Genomic DNA, 27,377 nt, shown 5'->3' with positions numbered 1-27,377 from the left:
GGGTCATGAGTTGGAGCCCTACAATAGGTGTAGAGATTACTTAAACAAACTTCAAAAAAAAGATCTGGGGCACCTGGGTGGCTCAAATGGTTAAGCATCTCCCTTGAGCTCAGGTCATGATCTCAGCCCCACATCAGGCTCTCTGCTCAGCAGGAAGTCTGCTTCTCCCTCCTTCCCTGCCTCTCCTCCCTGCTTGTGCTCTCTCACTCTGCTCTCTCTCTCAATAAATAAATAAATAAATAAATAAATAAATAAATAAATAAAATCTTTAAAAAAATCTACTTAACAGAGATAATGGATGTGAAGGCCTAGCACCTAGTAGGCGCTTTTTATCTGTCACCATTGCATTCTCTTGGTTGTCTCTAATCCCTGGCAGACTGTAAACTCTATGAAGGCAGGGACTCTACCTTATTTACATATGCATCTCTAACAATTAGCACAGTATACATAGTAGGTGCTCAATAAATATTTCTTGAGATGAACTGAATAAGGAACAGGCAAGCTGTCCTGAAGCAAGGCCAATAAAAGGAGATTGGTACCCACTACCCCTTGTACTCTTAAGCATTTTTTCCTGAATTACACTTGGAGATATCACCATCTGCCTGTATTAGAAGATATTACCAGAAACAAGGAAAATTTGTGGTAGCGCTACTGTAAGGATGTAGTTGAAGATGTTGTTCACTGTGTTAAACTGAGATTTTACGAAGATGTTCAGAATAAATTTCTTTTGTAGACTATAACTACTTGAGTGGTAATATTCTGCTTTATCCCATGACATTCTCCTTAACGTGTAACAAGGAAGTTTTCATGTTTGCATTGGGTGCCAAAGGGTGTCTGAAATATCTAAAATTATAAGATAAACTTATTTTTAAACACTATGTTAGTTACAGTTTTAGACAATAAATTGACTAATATGGCTTTGTGTTCAAATTAAATGCACCATAGAATATCAGATTGCTAATCTGAAGAAAATTATAATGAATACACTATTTTCCTGGTATTTTGAGACTTCTTTTGCCACTCTGTTCTATATTTATTGTATTTTTTTCAAGTTTAGAATTGGACCCACTGTTTAAAATTTAGAAGTATTTCATTCACAAAGGTACCCACAGAGGTTGAACATGTTATTTGAAAATGTAGCTGATATACTATAGGAAAATCAGCTTACTCTGCATTTCTGGACTTTGAACATCCTAAAGAAAGCTTATAACGAAATCTGATGTTCAGATTTTATCAGGGATTATTTTGTTGTGAAGAGCAGAATCCACCCAAGGTAACAAACTAAGAAGGGAAGTTTCTACAAGGATATATCCTACTAACATTGAGAACCATCTCTCTCCTGGAAGAGAGAATTCAATTAGCTCTGTGCAGCCAACACTTTGCCCACCCTGCTGCCTGATTTAATCAGCAGTGGCTGCAGAACCGGGCCCCACCACAGTTGACCACACAGCAGAGAGAAAGGGAAGAGGTGCTTCAGACTGTTTTATCCTTGAGTAACATCTCCTACAGAGTAATGTCTCTTTATATTTTAGAAGTCCTTATAACCTGTCTTAAACACTTTTAGGAAAAGATAGGAGAGAGAGGTGGTAAGAGAGGCCAAGTATGTTGGGGAAAAAACATACAATTACTGCTTATTTAACAAATGTTTTTTGAGGGTCTACACTACAAAATGGGATAAGAAATAGTTCTAGTAAACCCAGTGAAAATTTAGTCTTGGTGTCAACTCTGGCACAAGTCAAAGGTTGCCAACACCTGTTCTTCAGCTTTTATATTCTCAGACCCATATGATAAAAGTGGGTCAGAGTGATGACCCAGGCACACAAAGAGCTCTACCACCAGGAAAGATACATTTCTATGTCCATGGAACTGTTTGAGGGTGGGAAAATGAATTTATCCAGTTGGAAATAATTTTCAATAAATTTGGACAAAAGAGGCTTCATAACTAATTTTAAGTTAACCTTTTAATAAACAGAACATCCCACTCCCCCATCTAAGCCCCTAATGTAAAAGATCGACATCAGTAAAGTAGACAAGCAAAAAGGAACAACAGAAAAGAACCCCATGGAGGCAGATCATTTGGTAGCACACGTGATCTGATTAATTGCTGTCTGCATGATGTACAGGTACCTGTTAAACTATGTTATCTCAAAATAGGTAAACACCAAACTGAACCTACTGTTTTCATGCATCTGACTGAGGAACTTTGGGAAAATCTTACAGGGGACCACTGCATTGTAATTACAATGATGGTTAACATACCAGGTACTATGATGCTAGGCAATTAGTATATAATACCTTATGTAAATAAGATATGTGTATGTGTATATACACACACACACATATGTAGATCTTATGTATAATTCTGAGAAGTAAGGGTTATTATCACTCCCATTTTATAGATGAGAAAACTGGGTATCAAAGAACAAATAAAACCTTTTGATTACCCAACCCAATATGTTTTTTAAGAACTTTTTGTGGCCTACTAAGTCAATGTCTAAGAAGCAGAAAATAAAATTGAAAGTAAACTAGGTAATTTACTCAGTAGTTGTCCAGAGATCCCACCCAGATAATTCTGGCCCAGAAATGGGTTTTTGGAGGGCCTGAATTAGTCATTCCTCTAAGTGGGCTTTAATTTAAATCAGCAACAATCTCCACCCCAAATCATGCAGAGGTGAAAACCGCTTATAAAAATCCATAAGGAGTCTGACTCTTGAGTTCAGTTGTGGAAATAAGCCAAAAGGCTTTTTAACTTCAGCACACACATGGTGGGGAAGTATAATCATATTGAGTCAAGATCTAATCTGACAACAGGGAAGTCATCTACTAAAGGAAATCATTCAAAGATCACAGCAGAATTGCTTGTTAAAAGCAATCACAAACCATGGTGCAAATATTGATGTTTATTAACATTTTTATTATTGTCATTTTAAATGGATGGCTTAGCAGACTATTCATTTATCTGTTCCGGGGCTCTCCAACTTGTCTCTCATGAGTCGACCTTATACAATCAGTGAAATCAGACCATGCTGTAAAAATGGGCTGAGCAGCCCTGTGAGGGCTTCTTTACTACATCAATAGTCGGGAAATGCCATATCATTGGATGAGGAGAGTGTCATGTGAAGTGGCAGAAAAAGTGAAGTTGTCTTTGGCAAGAATATCAGATTAGGTAGTTTTGGAGCAACAGAAGCAAAAGCGTTTATGTTTTAAGCTTTGCTCTCACCAACCTGAGCGACACTCTGCTCTTCATTCCCTTTCACTTTCCAGTTGAGCTTTTCCTTCTCCTGGCCCTACAGATCTCTTTTCCAGGCTCTTAAACAGAAGGAAACACCCCCGCATTTCTCTGCCCGTCCGCTCCTGAGCGTGCATGCTCTTCTCCCTCTCTTCTCCTCACCACACAATATTGGCAGAACTTAGCATGACCTTATTCGCTGAGGTCTGGGCCGTAGGGAGGAAAGAGATCAGAGAGCTGGAAGCAAATGTTCCCCATGGAAGAGCGGATGGGCAGGCCGTTGTGGTGCACTCTGCAGCCCAGGCCCAGCTTGCAGCTCCAGTACCTTCCTCCCAACTTTACGTTCTCATGTTGGACACTCCCTAAAGCACAGTGCACTGTATTTGTGAGCAGCAGGCTGGGTCATAATGGACCAGCTACGACACTAGGGAAGTTCTCAAAAAAAAAAAAAAAAAAAAAAGTATAAAAGAGAAGATGTGAGTTTGTTTTTCGCGCAGGCTTAAAGGAGAATGGGATATTCTGAAAAGGGGTCTCACAGACTAGAACATTTAGAATGCATGTGAATATATAAGAAAGTGGTTGTAGTAGATGTCTCTGGGGAAAGGAATTGGGAAACAGTGGGCAGGGGAGGTATTGGGGAGGACTGGTTTCTCACTGTCCTTAAATCCTCTTATATAGTTTAGATTTTTTTGTCATGTGGGGTTTTTTCTTCTAAATAGATTTTAAAGGATTTTGAGGGCCACCCAGTTGAAGCTAAGATATTAAGCATGATATTTTAAAAAGATTTTATTTATTTATTTGAGAGAGATCGAGAGAGAGAGAGAGAGAGAGAAGCATAGAAGAGAGGGGCAGCGGGAGAAGGAGAAGCAGACTCCCCTCTGAGCAGGGAGCCCACACAGGGCTCTCAATTCCAGGACCAGGACCTCAGGATCATGACCTGAGCTGAAGGCAGACGCTTAACCCACTGAACCACCTAAGTGCCCCCTCTACCCACCCCACCCCACCCCACCCTCCACCCCGGCTCTGCTGGCATGATTTTTTTAAAAAGGGAAACCTTAACAACTAACTGTTCACCTGCCTCTCCCTAGACCGCCCTGAAGTCCTCTCGCATGGAGGTAGTGCATTTGCCCATGCCCCACATTTGTGTTCACAACTGGCCCAAGAGTGGGGGGCATTGAGACTAGTGTTCTTCATGTTGCTGCTAAGTCATTGCTTGTGTATCTTTAAATAAAAACTGCTCCTTCAAAGCTCTTGCACTCCAGGTATTTCATGCTAATAATATTGACATTTATTGAGATTTTACTAAATGTATAGCATTCTAAATCCTCTAAATAATCTAATTTATTCTTGTTTATAGATGTGAAAGCTGAAATGAGCAAAGTTAAGTGACTACCTGGGTACCATGTGCAATACTGGGGTTCAGTACAGGAGTGTCTAAAGCCTACACATCTAATTCCATTATAATGCACCCTTGGGATGTCTGGGTGGCTCAGCAGTTATGTGTCTGCCTTTGGCTCAGGATGTGATCCCGGGGTCCTAGTATTAAGTCCTGCATTGGGCTCCCTGCATGGAGCCTGCTTCTCCCTCTGCCTGTGTCTCTGCCTCTCTCTGTGTCTCTCATGAATAAATAATAAAAATCCTAAAAAAAAAAATGCACCTTCTTTTCCTCTCTGGGTTGCTTACTACACCACCTCCTGTTGTCTCCACATTCACTGAAGAGTTTTCCAGGTAACATGGCATTTATATCCTCTGCCAAGCTCATCTTTATCCTTGAGGGAAGGAAGGGAGCATGGAAGAGCAGGTAGGGAAGGTTGGAGAGCCCCTCTGGATGGAGGGAAGCAGAATTAAAATAATCAGGGAAAAATAATCATTGGGAATATCCAAACACTGCCTCTTCCTCATTGTCTATCATCACATCTTCCCCCAACACTCCTCCCTTCCACCATACACACACAAAAACACACATGCTAAAGTCCTGACAACTGCAGATTCCACTGTTGGAAATTTTGCTTCTCTTCTTCCTCAAAAAGAAGCCCTCCTCATATGTGGTTAAGAGTAGGCACAGTCCAGAATAGAAGAGGGCAGCAAATTGGAAACAAAGGCTGATCAGCAAAAGCTGAGGAGAGGAAAGAAAAGAACTGGCATCTGGGAAGCTATGTAGGAGGAGGAAAGGATTTTTTTTTCTGTCTTCAAAATGTACAAAGCAATCAAGACATAAGGAAGTTGGGGTGCCTGGGTGGCTCAGTTGGTTAAGTGTCTGCCTTTAGCCCAGGTCACGATCTCAGGGTTCTGGGATCAAGCCCAGAACTCACGGGGGAGCCTGCTTCTCCCTCTCCCACTCCCCCTGCTTGTGCTCTCTTCCTTTGTTAAATAAATAAAATCTTAAAAAAAAAAAAGACATAAAAAAGTTAATCATCTTCTTCCCTTTGCCCCCTGAATCAATGAACTGAAAATGAATAACTGAATTACTGTCCTCTTAGCTGTCCAACTAAGCCATCACACAGTAAAGCAAAACCATGAGCAGGGGCTATGTCTGGGAAAAAAATTACAGAATTCATCTTTGGTTTCAAACTCTGAAGTGGTCTCCATAGCCCTACTGAGGAACATACACACCACAGAGAACTTAAATAGAAGCCTTGAGAGAGGTATCTGTGTATCATTTAAGTTTCCTATAGCTTGTATGGAGGCAGAGAAGGCGTTTGAAGTTCTTTTATTTTTCAAAAGAGTTTATTTGACAGAAAGGGAGTACACAAGCAAGGGGAGCAGTGGACAGAGGGAGAGGAAGAAGCAGGCCCCCCACTGAGCAGAGAGCCTGACACGGGGCTGGATCCCAGGACCCCAGGATCATAACCTGAGCCTAAGGAAGATGCTTAGCCTACGGAGCCACTCAGACCCCCCTGATTCAAGTTCTGTCAGGGAACTGGCTTGAAAGAGAAACTCTGAAGGATTCAAACACCTTTCTGAACAAGGCAACATGCAAATTGTCCAGAAGATTCACATTATTTGTCCTTCTTACTTTCCCTCATCCTTCTTTCCATATTTCTTTTCTTCTTTCTTCTCTCTCTATGCACTTCCTTCTCTTTTCTTTCTTCAACTCTTCCTCTCTTTTTTCCTTTTTTTTACAAAACCTGTAAGACAGAGCAGCCAACAGCATTGCTTTCGCTCTACCAGTGTGTGGGAATCAGAAAAAAGAAATGCCATACCTCATTAGAAGACTGTCAGGCTGGAGTTGGCGGGGGGTGGGGAGGGGGGAGATCCAAATAAGAAACCTAGAAGCAGAATACCAGGAGCTATCAGAGAGCCATTTACAATCACTGAGATGAAAAGGGCTGTATCCTTGGGGATGGTTTTGCTTAATCAGCTGGGGTGATGGTAACATATTTGAGTACATTAACTCAGGTTAGCACCATAAGCACATGGCCAAGCTTGTACCAGTTGTCAATACTATTTTGTTAGGATATTTGGGCAGAACATATACACAAGGTCTCTAACATTATGCCATGGATTTGCATGCCAGTGTGACCCTTGTGTCAGAGACCATGGTGAACAAAAGAACCCAAATAATTTTTAGCAATGTCATTTCTATGGGTTTGAGCATCCATGTGGAAACCTCCAGGGAAGGACAGTCAAGAATACTGGATTAGGAATCCGGTAAAGCGAACACCTACTGAGTGCCAAACCTATGTGAGCAAGCTTGTAGTCCCTTGCTCTGGAAGCTTCAACACCTGCTGGGGAGGTAGCTTGCTAAAATACATATACATTTAAAAGAATACACACGCACACACATACACACACACACACAATATAAATCCAGCAGTAAGGTTAACGTAGATGGAAGAATTCATTCTGCTTCAATAAGTAGAAACAGCTTCCTAACCATCTTTAGCATGCACTTTCTTCTGTCCTGAGCAGTTGCATTCCCTTCTCACCTCTGAGATCCCATCTCTGGGCATTCGCCCACCCAAATGCTGCCATCCCTTCTGTCAAGACAGCTGCAAAGATTCCTCACCTCTGAGAACTCTAGCCTGTCTCTGACCCTAGCAGCTGGGAGCCCCTTGGTCTCCTGTGGTTCCCCAGCCTTTTTACTTGTAGCCCATTTCTAACCAGAATTACCCATTCATTCCTTGGCCCATGCCTGGACTTTGGGAACGTCTGACTTCTGACGGTCTCTGTCCACTGATATCCCACTCTTGTAGGTTTTTGGCTCACCTCCCACCTAATACTCTAGCTAATACCCAGACTTCAAACACTTCCCACTTGACCTTCTCTTTGGCCTGATGAAGTCCTAGTTTATGACTTGTTGGGTGGAATGTCAAGATCCAACATTTTTGCTCCGGTTAAGTGAGTTATATTATAATAATGGCAAAGGGGGCAATGTGCTATGATGTGTTATTCCTGTTTAGGTGAAATTACCCAACCAATCCCCTTAAGATTTGGGATCCAGAAGAAGGTCTCTGTGGCTTTAAGACATCAACCAAGGAGTCGCCACATCAGAGTGAGCCTCTGCCTCTTCCTAGTTATTAAATGAACCAATGACACAGAGGAAATCAACAAACATTGTCTACCTTGAACTACCTTGAAGAGGTCCCAAAAGTACTGCATTTAAAACCTCTAAATGTTTAGGAGCTACAGCAAGCTGGGTTGATTAAGGTCTGATTCTAGTCTAAGTGATCACTGCTGCTTGCCAAGACTTGGCTGCTTCCTGGGGCACATTGACTTCAGGTAAAACTGCAAAGATGTCCAAGTTTGTCTTTGTGTCTCCTCTCGGACTCAACTTCCTAGCCCTCTCACATTCCCTCCCTCTGCCCAGTCACATTTAAATAGGCCCTCAGGCTCAGATAAGGTGACTCCTGAGTTCAAGTGACTGGATTTCCTATTCCAAAAAGTGTTCACTGTGGAATGGAAGTCTTCATCCCTTGTAACTTAGGTGGAGGGGTGGGAAGAGGTGTATGTCAATGTATGGACACATATGTGTCTACATGCCTTCCCCAGGAACTTTCAAGTTCAATAAACATATTGTAAGCACTCTGGAAAGTTACAGTCATAAGGGGCAGTGACTCTCAAACTTTGCTACAGATTAGGATCATCTGGGATGCTTCTGAAACATACCACTGTCATATCTTGCCCTTACTCCAGCCCAGGCAATCAGACTCTTGGCCAGGGTTTAGAACTACTAGAAGGATGGAACACATTAGGGCTTTGGCAGTGGCAGGTGGAGGTTCAAATCCCAGCCATGATACTTACAAGTGGCATGATTTCGAATGAATCACTTAATGTTGGTATATTTTATTTAGTGCCTGGAAAATGATGTAGTGATACCAATCTCACTGAGGTATAGGGCAGTAAGTGACCAGCAGGGCACTGGTCTTATTCTAGAACAAGGACAGATATATTTTTGTGGAAAGACCAATAAATAAGTGGTCAGAAGATGGTTTTGCCTTCCAGCTCTTTCACTTTCAGTATGACATGTCATATAAATTCTCCAAACTGAAAATGGAGATAATACTATTTCGCTTAAAGGGTAGTCATACAAATCAAAAAAGATAACATAGGTGAAAGTGCTTTTGAAATCAGAAAGCACTGTGTAATTTTAATTCATCATTCTGAAGACAACAAAGTCTTGGGTTAGCAGTATGGTTGGTCTACAACCTTTCCCAAGGTGGTCCAGTCCCTGGGGAGGGATGAAGAGTTTGGATACAGGAATACAGAGGGACGTGGTAATGACTGTAACAAGACTTTGCCCACTTTCTGCAAATGAGAAAAGAGAAATTTTTTCATTGGGTCAAAAATCCATCATACTTCAAGGCAAAAAGCAGCAAATTCCTCACCATCCCAAACAACAATTTATCTGATATATAAACAGTTGGTGGGATTTTTCTTTTTTTGCCATACAGTTTCTGCTTCCCAAATTTGGCTTCCTCCAGCTCCTACTATACTCCCTCACCAACAGATCTTCGAGGTGGATTGGAACAGTTCACTATTCTAATCACGCAGGTCCTGGGTATTGAGTTTAATTTAGCTGCCTGTGCAGTAGGATGCTGGGATATTTTCAAATCTTTAGCCCGTGGCACTGCAAATCAGTCTGACTGTCAGCCAAGAAAAGAGATGTGAGTCAGCCTTGTGTCCACAAATACCACCCATTACTTCTGTAAAGGAAAAAAAACAATAAATGTCCCATCTAAACAGAATTTTTTGGAGGGTCTTCAATATCAAGAAAGATGAATTGAGGAGTTGTCACCGCACGCTGTTCCAAAATTTCTTTAGACAGTGGTACTCAATTCCCATCACTTGGGAATTTGGCAGAAATCAGATACTCAGGCCCAAAACCTCAGACTTAGAATCTACATTTCAACCTACATTTCCCACAGGTGATTCCTATGACATGAAGTCTGAGAAGCCCTGCCTGGCAAAATTGTCTCATTAAATCCTCACAAACGAATGTGGCAGTTATTTCACCAACTCACAGATGAAATAACTGAGACTCAGATGGGAGCAATTAATTACAGGCCTTAGTCAGGACCACATAGTTACTGATTGACAAACCGAGACTATCCCAGAGCTGCTGATTCCAACAGCAGAGCACTTGCATGTGGTGACATTGGTCCTGTTGTTTGTTTGAACTGTCATCGAGGACGTGGTGCCTGTAATTTATTTTGCATCCTCTTTTGCACAAAGCAGCTTCTTCTCAGGGATTGTTCTTCACAGATAAACTGCAAGTAGAAGTAAAAAAGAAAAGTTATGGGAGACACAGCATCCAGAAAGCAAAGATAACAAAAAATAAGTTTTCACTGATAAGGACCTTCACAAGAAAGCTGGAGAAAGGCTTCAATCTATGGATTTCTGGTCACCCTGGAAACCTGCACCTCTATAGAACAAGGATAAAAGTCCTCAAAGGACTGGGTTGAAGATTAGTAATATAATTAGATGGAAGGCAGATGGAACCTTTGAGAAAGAAATCAATGCACACACAGGTGCAGAATACTATTGTGGAAAACAGTCCCGCCCCCCTCACACATGCCGGCTCAGGGGATGCCCTGCAGCAAAATGCTGGCCTGGTCCTAGCTGGGGTCAGATGGGGCTTTGACTGGTGACATCATCCCCACCATCTTGCCATTTTTTGCCCTGCCTGCCCCAAACTCCGAGCACCCACAGTCCAGGCAGAGCTAGAAGCCGAAGGAGGAGCAGTACTCAGAAAAAAAGCACTGGGAAAGGTATGGGAAGGTGAACTAGCTGTGTGACCTCAGATAAGTCACTCAATGTCTCCACATCTGTTTCCACATCCTTAAAATGGGAGATAACAAACCTGCCCTGTCCATCATAGACTTTTTGAGTATTAGCTATGTTAATCCATGCGAAAGTGCTTGGGAGTTCATGATTTCATCATCATGGAGCCTGATAATATGCGGGGCATTATAATTACTAGTTTTTTCTTGGCCATGCAGGCACAGACACTTGGAATTCACAATATCTTGCTGCAAATGGCCCTGTGTTATGCAGAAGCCATTGGCTTCTGGGCTGCTGGAATTGGGTTTCAAGCTAGGTGTTAACAAACACTAGAGGGCATAATAAACACTAGGTATTTAGAAGGGACTGAGAATAATCTAGAAAAGTCCCCCTACCAAAAAGGCACACTGCTGGCGAGCCACATTGCCTCATATTCCACTACTATGGCAGTGTTTGTGTAGCTGGAAGCATTGTATTTGGGAAGTTTGAAATGCAAATTTTCCTAGAAAGGGTTAATATATTCACTAGTCTCTTGCACTTTAGTTTGAATTAGTTTATCCATGGATTCCTCAGCTAATGCTCTTAAGTCTCTCAAAGGAATTGAACGGTAATTTCGATAGTAGAGAGAGAGAATTTTAAATTCTGACACCCTGCCTTGAGAGATAAACCTAAGTAGTGGGGTACAAGAGGGTGCTGGGTGCCTCCCAGGAGGGAAAAGTCCCACACTAGTGAGGTGAACACTAAATAAAAGTACATGGAGAGTGCTGAACTGAATTCACTCCACACTTTTTCTCAATATCTAAAAGGAGAAGAATTGGATCCTGTGTTCCTTTGCTTGATTTGATCGCCTTCTTGGGCCAATTATTTGCCTTTTTCCTCTTCATAGTGGAGTTTAGCTTTATATTGCTCCAGATAATGGGAAAACAAAGGTAATTTAACAATCCTAACTGTTGTTCATCATAAATCATTATTTATCACAGACCAGTCATTATTGGCAAGCCTTGTCTAACTGTACCATCTCTATCAAAAGTCCTTTAAAGTGAGTTAGAAGGCTTCTAATATAAGTTACCTTTTTTAAAAAGGCATTCAGGGTTCTAAAAAAGATCCTCTAAGGCTGTAGGCATGGGAAGTGTTCTAGAACCATTTACTGGTGTAACATGCTGCCTCAGTTTCCCCAGGGTGATCAGTGTCTGGAGAACAAAAGAGAAGAGAAGGAAAGGACAGCTCTGATCCAAGCAAAACACAAAATGAATAGTTCACACTTCCCTGATGGACCCTAATGGCTTCTGACCTCCAAGCCTGCATGTTTGTGAACTTTAAACCAGCCAGCTTTCCCAAGTCCCAGCCAGTCACTGGTCAGTGATATCTAATGACCCAGGATATCCATCCATGGTAATCACACATGATTTCACCCTTGTTCCAAATCCCCACGCTCTTCCTGTTCTGGTAGGTTCTAGCCTCACTGGTCTTCCCTCCTGATTCTGGTCTTAGTCTCAACTGCAATTGACCTCTGAATTTAGATCCCAAATTTGGTTCTCAGAACTCTTTACTCATTGTAATAGATTGAGAGAGATTGTAATCCCTGAGAGAGGATTATAAAAGCCTTCCCTGTGGAACTCCAGAGTAGCTATGGGCTCACGTAGCATATGAAGAGTGGGCAGCAGTGACCCTACGAACATTTTCCTGTCTCAATGACAGGACATGTTCTGGGGAGAGGCAACTCCATCAGCCTAGTCTCAGGATGGAGGTATGGGATGGAGTGGCAGCTGACCCATGGCAGACAGAGTGAGATACACATTTGTTATCATAAACATCGAGATTTGGGGAGTCTTATTTGTTACTGTAGTGTAATTGATTCACACCTCCTTGGATTCCTACCACTCATAGAAACTTTAGACAGACTACCAGACAGACTGCCAGACTTGGCTCCAGCCACAGCACACCATGATATTCAGAAAGGAAGGAGAGACCCATCAGCCAGGAAAAAGCAACATACTCATGTATTCTATGATGATTCAGTGCCCGGGCAACAGTATGTAACGTTCTGAGTCCCTAGATTCCATCTGTTTTTCTGGGTGTAAGTTCCTTAACAAAAATCTCTTCCCAGAATCTAACACACTACATGATACCAAGGCACTTCTTTGGTCAACTATAGTGGAATCTGAGGGCATGGGTCTTTTTTTCAGGCTTTATAAGAGGAAATCACCCATCTGGCCTTACCCACACCATCCACTTGTCTACAATATTACCAAACTATCCAGCACTACAGAAATGAATTTCTAAAAACCCAGCAGTAATCATGAGAGTGTTACTTTCTATGTCAAGTTTTCTTCATGTATAGATTTTCCTTTCTTCTCTTTATCACTTTCTGAACCATGAAAATACAGTGGCAATGGCGAAAGACCACTGCTCTAGGATGTAACAAACCTATGTCTTGATTATGCCATGGTCTCCCAGTGTAACATTGGGAACACATGTACCCTTCTGGGGCTCCTCTCCTTGCCTGTAAGTCTGGGGTTCAGAGATTTGGGGGCACTGTGTCTGACACCAAGAAGGCATTTTCCAAAATAGGGTCTGCTCACTGTTACCACGTTTTCTAAGCCCTGCATTTCCTCTTATGACAACAGATAAATTCCAAGTAGGTATCTTTTAAGGAGGCATTTCCTTCCCTAAGTGAATGTGTTAAAATTGTGTATTTCAGTATTTTCCCTCCTACCCTCACCCCACACCTCAGGAGGATGGAGGGCATGATACATTCCGTAGCTACTACTACTAAGTGTCCAGAGTGTAATAAATGTTCAGTGCAGGCTGGTAAGTACAATAATGAATGAATGGACTCAGAATGGTGGATCTTACAAAATCATTTGCTACTACTTACTCTACCCCTTAGTTCTGTTCATGTCAATGCCTGTGCTCACTTTTGAGGCAATCATCAAAGGAAAGGAATGCGAATATGTGTTACACTCTGAGCTCTTTGGAAGAAGAGTGTTGTGTCCAAAAAAAATGTATGTTAGAAACTATATTCTGTTAAAATTGGAGGGGAGAGAGCTTCTGCACCTTTGTGGCTAGTTCTTGTCCATCGTTCTTTAACCATGCCCCAAGGGTTCGGCAGTTGAGCAGACTGATTCTGCTGTGCTGGCTGATTTTTATTGTGTTCAGAGTGTACACAATTTATTAGCAGGAGTTACCGTCATCCAGGGATCTAAATTATACATGAAACCATAATAAAAATTTAAAAAGGTAACCAACATCCCTGCCTGCATTCAATTTTGTAGATTGTGAAAAATCACAAGCTTTTGGTTTTGTTCTTAAATAGATCCCAGATCTTCCCTGGGATTCTGTCTGGTATCCAAGCAAACCCCTGCCTTGGTACCTCTGTTCGGCTGCAGTGGGACTCCTCCACACTCTCTCCCAAAGCTTGGCATGGGTTCCAGAGGCTTCCAGGGGATCTGGGTCCATCTAGGTGGGAAATATGCTTATTATCATCAGCCAAGCCCTCATTTTGAAGTGCTTTGGGAATGTATTCTATGTATTCTCGCCCCAAAAGCACATTCAGAAAGTAAAGTGCAGTGCTTTGCAAATTGTTTTCTCTGTAACCACGTGCCTTGAAGTCCTAGGCTGGGTGGATTTAAATGCTGATGTTTGGGCCCTACCCTAGATGAGCTGGATCAGAATCTCTGAGAAGGAAGTATAGGGATCAATATTTTTAATAAGTGTCCTAGGAAAATCTTTGGAGCATAAAACTGTGAAACTCACTAGTGTATCTGTTAAGAGCCCAGGTTCTGGAGTCAGATGGGACCTAGTTTGAATTCATACTAGCTATGTGACTTTAGGCAAGCTCCTTACCCTCCTTAGACCCCAATGCCCATACGTTGGAAAAACAACTCCACACTGTGTTGTAAGATAAAATACAAGGAGATTGTGCATGCAAAGCAGGACTTCCCCAGCTCCACGTGCCTAGGAATCACCCAGGATCTTTTTAAAATGCAAATTCTGATTCAGTGAATGTGGGTTGGAGCCTAAGATTCTGACTTTTTCTAGCAAGCTCCCTGGCAAAGCCAGTACGGCTGGTCCTCCATTCACACTTTGAGTAAAGGCCAGACAGAGTAAATCCCAACTAAGCGTTAACTATTCCATGACAGTCATCCCCCCATTCATTGTTCACCTTCCAGGGTTTCAGCTATGTGTAGTCAACTGCAGTCTGAAACTAGGTGACCCTCCTTCTGACCTATCCTCAGAAAGTCAACATTGGCCTAACACTACATCCAGTGCCTTGCCATTCACTTCACTTCATCTCACCCTATAGGCTTGTTATCACTGAACATCATCATGAGAAGGTTGAGTACTATATAGTACGATACATTGAGAGAGAGACCACATCTTTTATTACAGCATAGTATAATCATTTTGTTTCGATTACTCACTGTCATTAACCTCTTTCTGTGCCCAATTTATATATTAAACTTTCTCAGAGGTATGTATGTATAGGAAAAAAACATAGCATATACAGGGTTCAGTACTATCTGTGGCTTTAGGTACCTGCTGGGGGACTTGAAACATATCCCCTGTGGATAAGAGAGGCAGGGGCAACTGTACAAGAATTTACTGGGAAAGGATGAAAAGATAAAGCAATGGTTTTTAAGATTTTTTATTTATTTATTTGAGAGAGAGACAGAGACAGAGATAGAAACAGCACAAGCAGGGAGGAGAGGGAGAGGCAAACTTGCTGCTGAGCAGGGAGCCCGACACAGGGCTTGATCCCAGTACCCTGGTATCATGACCTGAGCCAAAGGCAGTTACTTAACCAACTGAGAGACTCAGGTGCCTTAAAGCAGTGGGTTTGTTTTTGTTTTTGTTTTTATTTTTTAAATCTTGATCAGCCATTATAATTACCTGTGGTGATTTTGAAAATGCAGATGCCTGGGCTCCCACCTCCAAAGACTTAGATTCACTATATTTATGGTGAAGCCTACAAATCTATGTTTTTAAAGTATGGCAAGTAAGCCAGGATTGAGAAGCAATGGATCTGAAGTTATAAGTATCTTTGGGGTGCCAGGGTGGCTCAGTTGGTTGAGTGCCCGACTCTTGATTTTTTATTTTGGCTCAGGTCATGATCTCAGGGTCATGAGATTAAGTCCTACATAGAGCTCTGTGCTGAGTGCAGAGCCTGGTCAGGATTCTTTCTCTCCCTTTGCCCTTCCTCCCAGCTCATGAGTGCTTGTACTCTCTTTAAAAAATTTTTTTTTAAGTTATAAATATCTTTGATGAAATTTATGTTGCGTCCACTGAGACAATGTCAAAATGCCATCTAGGACAAAACTCTTATTCATGATAGCTATATATTGAATGTGTCTTCCCCAAAATTTATACATTAAAATTCTAATTCCCAAGGGGATTGTATTTGGAATTTGGCCTTTGGAAGGTGATTAGGTCATAAGGGTGGAGCCCCCATCAATGGGATTAGTGCCTCTTACAAAAAAAGATCCCAGAGAGCTCCTAGGCCCCTTCCACCATGTGGGGATACAGCAAGAAGGCAACTATCTATGAACCAGGAAGAAGGCCCTTACCAGTCACCAAAACTGCTGGTACCTTTGTCTGGACTTCCCAGCCCCTAGAACTGTGAGAAATAAGTTTCTGTTGTGTATAGGCCACTCTGTCTATGGTATTTTGTTATAACAGCCCAAACAGGCTAAGACACTATGATGCCAGTCTAAAGTATAGTGTCTGTCATGGCCATTAATAAAGAAAAGAGAAAATATTAGTCATAGCCCCTAGACTGCTCTAGCAATCGGTTATAGGGCCAGCTCCTTAATGAGTAAAGGAAAAGTCACAAAAGCAAACATCACAGGGGGTCAAACTCCATCACTTAATAGCTATGGGATCCTAGACGTGGTACTTTAGCTCCATGCTTCTCAAATACCTTATCTGTAAACAATGAGGATCACATCTGGCCCATCTACCTCATAAGCTTGATATGAGGGTCAAATGAACATTCTATAATCTTGCTACTCAAAGTGTGGTTCATGGACCAGCAGTATCAGCATCACCTGGAAGCTTGCTCAAAATGCAGAATCTCTGAGCTACTGAATAAGAATCTGCATTGTAACAAGACATCTCCACCCACCCAGTGATTCCAGTGCAAAGTTTGCAATAACCCTGCTTTATGGGACTAAAATATTGAGGGATGTTATAAGATGAAATAGTCCTATAGTCTCATTGGAAAGGAACAAGCCTTATATTATATGTGAACAATGAGAGATGAGGACAAAGCCAACAAAATCAAGTGCTAAGTATTGTCCATACTTTTCCAGAAAGCAACAGCAGCAACAGCACCATTAGCTGAAATTCTTTCCAGCTCTGATTATAATAGTCAGTGCTCTCCAAATGTTTTCATGATGGAGGAGCAGATAATGATAGTAGTTATACATTGCATGAGATTGTTCAAGGATGGGATTGTTCAAGCCCAGATCAATTATCTTGGGCAATGGGCAATCATCAGGGCAGCTTGTGAAAATGCAGATTCTGAGGTGAGGCTCAAATTGCTGCATTTGGAACAAGTGCCCAGAGGATGTACATGCGGCCAGCACACGGACAGGACCTACAGGGAGTAAGGTTTGGGAATTCAGGCCACCTAGGCCCCATACTGGCAGCCCTGAGGACCAGGGAGGAAGAAATATCTCTGTACACAGTAACACATCCGTGGTACAATGGATGGGAAGCTCTATCTCCACTCACATTAGTTTGAGTTAACTCATAATTTATATTGGGACTAGAAAATGTTGTTCTGGCTCCTGATGACCTCTTTAGTGCCTAATGCACATGGGGTGAGGGTGGATGGGATGACATCTGTCCAGTGCATAAGTATAGCACCACTATGTTGTGAGATATACGTCAGCTGATGCTCCTGAAATCTGGGAAACCTGTCAAGGTAAATCATTCCCATTCTCCAGAACTGTGTACTTAATGTTCATTTGCATGTCTCTCCTTGGAGCAAAACAATGAGCGCACAGCTTCCGGGAGCTGCACAAAGTTCTCTCTGGCACAGGCTTTATGCATAGATATTGAACAGCTGTGTCAGCTCACACTTCCATGAACTCCCCAGGGAATTGGTTTTATGGCACTTTGCCTTGGTACAGAATTCCTACTCCCCAGACCTGGAACTGTATGTTTAATGGGCCAGATAGTGCTATACCACCTCCTTCTACCTGGATTCATAATACTTTGGCAAGAAATTTATCTACAAGAAAAGAATGTCCTTAGTAAACATCGACAAGAAAGCCTGAGCAGGTTCAATATTCAAATATTCATCACATAACTTTATTCTTATTGGAGAAATAAAAAACCACCAGGGAAAATGAATAAATTTGACTGCATAATATATTGTTAACTTCTTTTTGTCAAAAACATCTAAAATAAAGATGAAAGACAAACAAAAACCTGGAAAAAATGTTGGTAATTCCAAAGAGATTTAACACACACATACACAAAAACAAATCAGTAAGGGAAATACTCATAATAGAAATGTAGACAAAGAACAATCTATGATTTCAGACAAACAATGCATGTATATATGGTCAATAAATCTATGCCTAAAATATGCAAATAATCCCAAAATACAAGTGAAAAGAAAATATTTTCCCTATGAGATTATAAAAGATTAAAAGTATTGACAAATCCCTTTTTAATAGTAATTGAGTCAATGGCACTGTCAGGTCCTCTGTTGATGGGAATATAAATTGGTCGAATGTGTCAAATGTGTCTTTAATATTCATACACTTTGAGTCAGTAATCTCACTCCCAGAAATCTACCCTATGGAGATTATTCCACCAGAAGATGAATATTTATTCATCTGTTCAACAGATATGTATTGAGCCCTTATATGTGTCAGGCATTAGGTTAGGAATTAGGAGTATAGCCAAAAAGAAAACAGGCAAAATGCCTGCTTCAAGGAGCATACATTATACTTATGGGAGACAAATGACAAATAAATAAATTATGTGTGTTTTGTTGTGTGTGTGTGTGTGTGTGTGTGTGTGTGGGTGGTGGTGGTGGTGGTGGTGATGGTGGTGATAATGGTAAAGAAAAGTAAAGCATGACCAAAAAATAATAATAATATTAATAAGGGCAATAGTCAATGGAATGTACTGCTCCTCACAGGGTGATTAGAAAGGTCTCTCTGACATGGAGACACTGAACAAAGACTTGAAGGAAGTAGAGAATCATCTTTTGCAGTAGAGATATCTGCAAAAGATGATTCCAGACAGAGCAAACAGTAAGAGCAAAGGCAGGACAGTGAGGAGGCCAGTGAGACTGGAGCAGAGTGAGGGAGGAGTAAAGACCTAAAAACCGATAGGACAGAGCTCTGAGACCACTCAGGGCCTTGTCAGCCATGGTAAGGCCATTGGGGTTTTACTATCGATGAAACAGGCAGAATCAGAATTAGAATTTGAGCAGAGCAGTGATGGGTCAATGATATAAGCTTGCAAAGATTCTCTCCAGCTGCTGGGTGGAAGTGAGCAAGGGCATAAGCTCGAAGACTTAGGTTGTAATTATAATAATCCAGCTGAAATATGATGATGGAGGGGACGGTGGAGGTGGTTGAAGGTGGTTGAATTTTAGATATTTTGGAGGTATGGCCATGAGGCTTTCCTAACAGATATGAGATGTAAGGGAAATAAAGGAGTTGAGCATGTCTCAGGTTTTTGGCTCAAAAGTATAATATTTATTGGGATGGAAAACCTGTAGAAGGAGAGATTGGATGAAATTAAGTCAGAGAAATGAAGGACTTTCAATTCATCAAGTTTGAGATGTCTATTAGACATCAGGTAGGCAGTTGGACTAGAAATCTGGAATTCAGAGAGAGGTCTAAGCATACAGACAGTATTTGGTCCTGAGACCAGATGAGATCACCCGAGGAATGAATATAGACAGATAAGAGGTCTGAGATGTGAACACTGGGTTGCTCCAGAATTTGGAGGTCAAGAGGGCAAGGGGAAACAGGCAAAGGTGACAGTGGCCAATGAAGGTCAGTGACCAGTGAAATAGGAGAAAACCCAAGAAAGTGGTTTACTAGAAGGCCAGTGAAGAATTCTGAGAAAGAAAGGAACGGTCAGTATGTCACATGTTGAAAGAAAGATAAAGAGAGAGGACCAACCACTGCCTCACCAACTGGTGATGACCTTGACAAGAACATTTTGTGGAGAAAAATCTGATTGGAGAGGATTCAGGAGAAAAGAGAGGGAATAAAAAGTGAGGCTGGCAAGTATAAACAGCTCTCTCAAGAATTCTAGGTGTCTTCCTGCCTTGTTAATTTTCCCCATTCTCACTGGTGTGAGGTGGTATCTCATTGTGGTTTTGATTTGTATTTCCCTGATGGCAAGTGATGCGGAGCATTTTCTCATGTGCTTGTTGGCCATGTCTATGTCTTCCTCTGTGAGATTTCTGTTCATGTCTTTTGCCCATTTCATGATTGGATTGTTTGTTTCTTTGCTGTTGAGTTTAATAAGTTCTTTATAGATCTTGGATACTAGCCCTTTATCTGATATGTTATTTGCAAATATCTTCTCCCATTCTGTAGGTTGTCTTTTAGTTTTGTTGACTGTATCCTTTGCTGTGCAAAAGCTTCTTATCTTGATGAAGTCCCAATAGTTCATTTTTTGCTTTTGTTTCTTTTGCCTTCGTGGATGTATCTTGAAAGAAGTTACTGTGGCCGAGTTCAAAAAGGGTGTTGCCTGTGTTCTCTAGGATTTTGATGGAATCTTGTCTCACATTTAGATCTTTCATCCATTTTGAGTTTATCTTTGTGTATGGTGCAAGGGAGTGGTCTAGTCTCAAATGTTGGAGAGGATGCGGAGAAAAGGGAACCCTCTTGCACTGTTAGTGGGAATGTGAACTGGTGCAGCCACTCTGGAAAACTGTGTGGAGGTTCCTCAAAGAGTTAAAAATAGACCTGCCCTACGACCCAGCAATTGCACTGTTGGGGATTTACCCCAAAGATGCAGATGCAGTGAAATGCTGGGACACCTGCACCCCGATGTTTATAACAGCAATGTCCACAATAGCCAAACTGTGGAAGGAGCCTCGGTGTCCATCAAAAGATGACTGGATAAAGAAGATGTGGTTTATGTATACAATGGAATATTCCTCAGCTATTAGAAATGACAAATACCCACCATTTGCTTCAGCGTGGATGGAACTGGAGGGTATTATGCTGAGTGAAGTAAGTCAATCGGAGAAGGACAAACAGTGTATGTTCTCATTCATTTGGGGAATATAAATAATAGTGAAAGGGAATAGAAGGGAAGGGAGAAGAAATGGGTAAGAAATATCAGAAAGGGAGACAGAACATGAAGACTCTGAACTCTGTGAAACGAACTAGGGGTGGTGGAAGGGGAGGACGGCAGGGGGTGGGGGTGAATGGGTGACGGGCACTGAGGGGGGCACTTGAGGGGATGAGCACTGGGTGTTATTCTGTATGTTGGTAAATTGAACACCAATAAAAAATAAATTTATTATTAAAAAAAAGAATAATGCTGATATGAAAAAAAAAAAAAGAATTCTAGGTGTCTAGGTAAGGAAAGAAAACGAGCTGCAGCCCAGAGGTGGAGTGACCTCAGGGAAGATATTTTTTAAAAGAGAGTGATTATCTGATATCTGGTTGCTAAAGAAATTATATGGCTGAGAGGAAGAATCGACAAAGGAATTTAGGGAGATAAGATAGAAGATAAGATCCAATTAACAAAAGTGAGTATTCCTCTGGATAGAAGTAGAAGTTACAGAACTGTTTATAATGGTAACCAAAAATTGACAATTAATGAAAAGCTTATCAATAGGAATTGGATAAGTGGGGATGCCTGGGGGGCTCAGCGGTTGAGCATCTTGCCTTCGGCCCAGGGCATGATCCTGAAGTCTCAGGATCGAGTCCCACACCAGGCTCCCTGCATGGAGCCTGCTTCTCCCTCTGCCTGCGTCTCTGCCTCTCTCTCTCTGTGTCTCTCATGAATAAATAAATAAAATCTTTAAAAAAATAATTAAATTAAATTTTAAAAAAGGAATTGGATAAGTGACTTAAGGGATCTAAATACAATAGAATAAAACACAATCATTAATATTGATAGTAAAGATCCTGTATTTCTCTACATGATAACATACCCACAATTAAAAAAGAAAAAATATATGGGCAGCCCGGGTGGCTCAGCGGTTTAGCGCCACCTTCAGCCCAGGGCGTGATCCTGGAGACGTTGATCTCCCTGCTTCTCCTTCTGCCTGTGTCTCTGCCTCTCTCTCTCTCTCTCTCATGAATAAATAAATCTTAAAAAAAAAAAACAGCGTGGGGTGCCTGTCTCAGGTGGTTGAGTCTGCCTTCGACTCAGGTCATGATCCCGGGGGTCCTGGGATCATGAGCTGATGTCTAGCTCCCTGCTCAGTGGGGTGTCTGCTTCTCCCACTTCCCCCCTGCCCCCCTGCACTCATGCTCTCTCTCCCTCAATCTCCCTCTTTCGCAAATAAATAAAATCTTTTTTTTAATTGAAAACCAACATACCATCATCCTAACTAAAAATGACTAAAAGTGCTTTATGTGGATGATAAGATTTCAAAGTTGTTTTTGCTTCATTCTTTAGATATTCTGTACTGATCATTTTTTTTAAAAAATATATAATTTGCTAAATGGTATTTTCTCCACTTACAGCTGCTACCATAAGACAAAAAATGCCCTGCCCTGAAGCCCTCTTAGAGGCTTTGAATGGTGATTACTGCTCAAATTCATAGACTGAATATCAAGACTTTCCCTTTTCCCATTTAACCCGTCCCCACAAACATCTATTCAAATCCCAAGCCTGCCATTTATTAGCTACTTAGTTTTGAGCAATATTTTTTGAGCAATATTTTTAACCTTAATAAGCCTATTTCTTCACTTGTAAGATAATGTTTTAAAAATTTGGCCTCAGAAAGCTGTTGTGAGGACCAAAGAAGATAATATAGGTAAAATGCCTAGTAGAGTGCCTGCGTATGGGCATCTGGACATATGGATAGTATACTAGGCTCTTATTTCCGGGTGTGCTACCTCTTTGCTTCCCTAGGGAAGGCCCACTGTGCCATACACGCTTTAAGAAGAAGATGATGAGGGGGACCCATTCGTATCAATACCACTGGCACTGCCTTTGTTTCTTCCTATTTCTGGTGACCCTGGTCTCTTTTCTTGCCTAAGCTAGGGGGATTTGTGAAAGCAAGAAAAAAATTCCTACAGCTTCTCCATTGCCTGGAAACATTTCAAAATTTGACAAATCCGCCCTCTAGTGGCAGATATAATAATTTCTACCACATTCCTCCCCAGGTGGAATTGAAATAGAAAAATCCCAGGTTGTAAGCCTCACCTGCCACTACTGGTCAGAGGGAAAGGGAGAAGCACATTCCCCAGCAAGCAGGGAGCCTGACACGGGGCTCAATCCCAGAACCCAGGTATCATGACTTGAGTCAACGGCAGATGCTTAACCAACTGGGACACCTACGTGCCCCTGTAGTATGACTTTTTATTGTTACGGATATGCTTCTATGTAGGATCCTGACAACTTAACTTTTTTAAAAAAAGATTTTATTTATTTATTCATGAGAGACACAGAGAAAGAGGCAGAGACATAGGCAGAGGAAGAAGCAGGTTCCCTGTGGGGAGCCGAACTCGATCCCAGGACCCCAGGATCACAACCTGAGCCGAAGGCAGACGCTCAACCACTGAGCCACCCAGGCACCCCAAATCTTAACTTTTTAAAATGTGATCTTTACAACTGCTCTGTAAGATTCCTGGCACATAATGTGCCCAATAAATGCTGGGTATTTCTCTGTTTTATAGAGACTGGAGCCTCAGCGAGATTAACTGCTTGTCAAGCAGTTCAAACCCATCTTCTTCCATCTGCAAAACTCTTCCCACCAGTCCTCAACTGCTGTTTACTTTTCTAGGTCGTAAATAATCTCCTCCTCCTTACCCCAACTTTTTATTTAAACTTCTTCCTCTTTTAAAGTATGTAGCTACAGTCTAATGCTAATGGATTAATAAACATTAGTATATTAATAAATATTATATTAGCAATGTGCTAAAAAAAAGGACTTAAAATATGAAACAAAACCAACCAATTTCCCAAACTCTCCTCTCATTTCTCACTCTTCTTAAATAAATGGCCCAATTCCTCACCACCCCAGAAGTATCCACACACCTTAAAAAAATATTTATAGCTCTTAAAAGCCTTTCCCAGCCCATCTTTCCTTTCCCGCTGGGCACTCTTAATATGACTGCTGGTAGCATCTTTAAATTATCCCATTGAGATATTATTACTTATTAAACGCTAGTGGTGTTTATGCCAGAGAGAGAGAGGGCAATTGGCAGATGGTCAGATGGTTGATTATTTCTGTTCTTGCTAAGATTCCTGTGGTGTTTAATTGGGATGTCTATCAGAAGGAGCCCCCCAAATGTGGGGTGACAATCAGGTGGAAGCCCTCAGCACAGAAGGTGAAAGAATTCACCAGAGGCGGAACAGAGGAGACAGAAGTTTATTGAATCGGGACGCCTAGTGGCTCAGTGGTTAAGCATCTGCCTTCGGCTCAGGGAAGTCAGAGTCCCGGGATCAAGTCCCACATCAGGCTCCCTGCATGGAGCCTGCTTCTCCCCCTGCCTGTATCTCTGCTTCTCTCTCTCTTTCTCTCTCTCTGATGAATAAATAAAATCTTTAAAAAGTAATAAAAATTAAAAAAGAAGTTTATTGAGTATGCCACAAGGGAGCAGGTGGGTAGGACAGCAGAGGAGAGGCAATGAGTGAGGGCTGTTTTTAAAGGGGGAAGATGAGGAGTTATGGCAATATATGGAATTACCCCTTTTTTGATACCTGTGCCTGGTTGGTTAGGGCCTATGAATATTTTGAGGTGGGTCGCGTGATAGACCTGTCTGTGTTCAGCCAGGGGGTCACTGTGGCCCTGTCTACCTTCCATCACTCAAGACTGTTTCCCTAAAAGCAGCTTCTATGATTCCCTTTCTTCTGGATTTCATATGCAAGAGTTATTGAGGGAGTCCCTTCCTTCCCCCACCCACCACCACTGTAATGCCAGTCACTCATACTGGATGTGGACAAAGATTCACGCGAACTCAGAACAGTGGAACTCTTACCATCTGAGATATATATTAAATGGCTCGAATCTTAAAAGACTCCAGTTGCATTTTGAGGAGGGGCAGCATTACACAGCAACCAGTCACATGAGGTCATTACTGCCTTGGGCAACTCTTCCTCTTGATCACAGCATATTAACATTCATTCCTAGTGGTAGAACAACACTCAAGAAGGTAAATACACATACCTCTACCTATGCCTATAAAATACAAAATGATCTAATTAAAAAATTAAACTCAAAACACCAATGGACACATTTGAAAGGGTTTTTTGCTTTTGCTTCTCTTTTCGTTTTTGTCTCCTGTGGTCTGAAATAAATGTATTAAAATAAAAGCCAAACACCATTTGTCACATGCTTTGTGACACCATGTCTTAAGAGTGTTAAGCCTTATAACAGCCTTTTGAGTGCTATTACTACCACCTTTTTAAAGGTGAGGAAATTGGCTTTTGGGGAGATTCATGAACCAGCTCAAGGCCAGAGTTTTTATTTATTTTTTATTTTTATTTTTTTAAAAGATTTATTTATATATTTATTCATGATAGACAGAGAGAGAGAGAGAGAGAGAGAGAGAGAGGCAGAGACACAGGAGGAGGGAGAAGCAGGCTCCATGCCAGAAGCCCAATGTGGGACTCGATCCCGGGACTCCAGGATCGCGCCCTGGGCCAAAGGCAGGTGCTAAACCGCTGAGCCACCCAGGGATCCCCAAGGTCAGAGTTTTCAAACCAGGAATTTAGATCCAGGCTGTTGGACTCGAGGCCAACTATTCTTTTATACTATTTCCCAAGATTCCCAGATGTTGTTTGCCTATGAGAACTTAAATATAGACCTACAGCCTCTTTCAATGTGAGAAAGAAAAAGAAACTCCTGTTCAAAGCAGTTTAAATAAAAGGGGGAATTTAATGGCTTCTATGAGTAAGCTGGAGAATGGGCTGGATCAGGGACTCGAACACAGGATTCTCTGTGTTTGTGATGAATGTCAATCTTATTCTTTCAGACTGCCTTGTGGGGGACCACATGTTGGGAACTTCATTGGGGAAGCTTCAGTTTCATACTCTAAGATACGCCCAGAGAGGAAAAAATTCATCCCTGATGGCCACAGTACGAAAAACTACTGCAAAAGATTCTGATTGGCCCAATTTAGGTCATTTACTCATCTCTGGGTCAATTCCAGTGGCAAGGGAAAGAGACGACTGTAATTTGCCCAGTCTGGGCCACTTGACTACCCCTGTGGCCTGGAGGGCTGGGACTATACCCGGAGAGGAAGTTGCTAGAGAGAAAATATAAAATAGCTACTATATTACATAACATGGCTATACCTCTTTGGAGTTTACAAAGTGCTCTCACAATTTAACCACCTGTCAAGAGGGCACATCAAGTATTACTAAAATAATGGTGATTAATTAAAGATGTCCACAAGTTTTTTGTTACCCTCTCCATTGAGAGATGGAGTTCATTTCCCTTCACCTGAATCTGGGCTTGCCCTATGATATTTAATAAAATGTGGCTGGTCTTACTATAACTGCTTATTAGTTTTGTCTTTAAAAGGCCCTCCACCTTCCACTTTCTTTCTCTGGGAATGCTCACACTTAGAGTACTCCCTCTTAAACTCAACTACTGAGAAGTCAACCCACAAGGAAAGGCCAGATGAAAGCATTCTACTCAACAGTTCCAGCTAAGCTTTGAACTGATAGCCAGAGTCAACTGCCAGCCACAAAGAGTGAGCCATTGTGGACATTCTAGGGTCATTTGGTTGGCAACAATAGAGAACCAAAACAGAAACTAGGGCTCATTGGCTTAGTGTCCTACAGTTAGAAAGGCTCAGCGTTGTAATGCTAAACCAGATGCTCTGACTCTAAGCCCACTGGGCTTGCTTTGATTCCTTACTGCCTTCTATTAAAAACAGAACAAGCCTTAATTCAAAATCTCCAGTTGTAAAATTTCTGTCCAGGGTGCAGGTTGGGGAAGTGGAGCATATCATCCACTCAGCAAACATTTAAGATTTATGTGGTCAGCAACTGAACAAAATGTACTACTAGTTCTTGAGGAACTCAGAGTCTAATCAATAGCGAGCCTCATAAATTATAGTTCATTGCAATAAGAACTGCTAAATGCCATGATGGAAAATGTGCAAGGTGCTTTTGAAAAACATGGTGGGCACTAAACCTAGCCCACAGCATGAAATAATGGGCACATCTTTTGTTGGGTTTAAGAGGGTATCTCTGAGTCTATGTTGAGGATGTTGAAGACTGAGTATATGAATGAATGAATGCAATTCATCAAGATAAACGTGACAGGAAATGGGAAGGGGGGGAGGGAGGAAAAATTCTAGTATTTAGGATAAGGACATGAATTCTAGTCCTAGTTCCAGCCTTCACTTACATGCGCTTTTGGCCAAGTCCCTGAAATTCCCTTAACTTAGCTTCCTCGTTTGCAAAGCTGGGGGTGGGGTGGGGAATCACATTATCTCTTCATGTACTGGTTGGACAGTTCCTTTCTCCTATTTCCTTTAAGTTTTGATGTTCCTTAGAGTTTGGTCCTTAGTCATTGCTCTTCTCACTCTGCAAATCCTTGCTAAATGATCTTATCTACGATAGCTTTGGTTGTCAATTATATGGAAATGAAACCCAAGTCTAAATGCTAGCACGATTCTGTGGGCTGTCTACCATTGTAGTCATCCACTTATTGCAATCACACAATGCAAGAAAAATTCAACACGTCCAGAGCTGAGCTCATCACCTTGCCCACTTCACTGACTTCTGATTTCTCCCT

At 41.7% G+C, this 27,377-nt stretch overlaps 1 long non-coding RNA gene across 1 annotated transcript; it reads right to left on the bottom strand.

Annotated features, from left to right (window-relative positions):
• Positions 1-5,932: 5,932 nt before the first annotated feature.
• LOC112642011 (uncharacterized) lies at positions 5,933-12,452 on the bottom strand. Its single transcript, XR_003124975.3, has 4 exons — positions 12,359-12,452; positions 11,523-11,643; positions 9,773-9,939; positions 5,933-8,977 (listed from the first exon to the last, which is right to left on the bottom strand). It is a non-coding gene; the product is annotated as an uncharacterized LOC112642011 (long non-coding RNA).
• Between the last annotated feature and the right edge of the window lie 14,925 nt (positions 12,453-27,377).

This window comes from Canis lupus, chromosome 21 (genome assembly GCF_003254725.2).
Source record: "Canis lupus dingo isolate Sandy chromosome 21, ASM325472v2, whole genome shotgun sequence".
NCBI classification, from domain to species: domain Eukaryota; kingdom Metazoa; phylum Chordata; class Mammalia; order Carnivora; family Canidae; genus Canis; species Canis lupus.
Note: the sequence above shows the minus strand (reverse complement) of the source record. Positions and strands in the feature narration are given on the sequence as shown.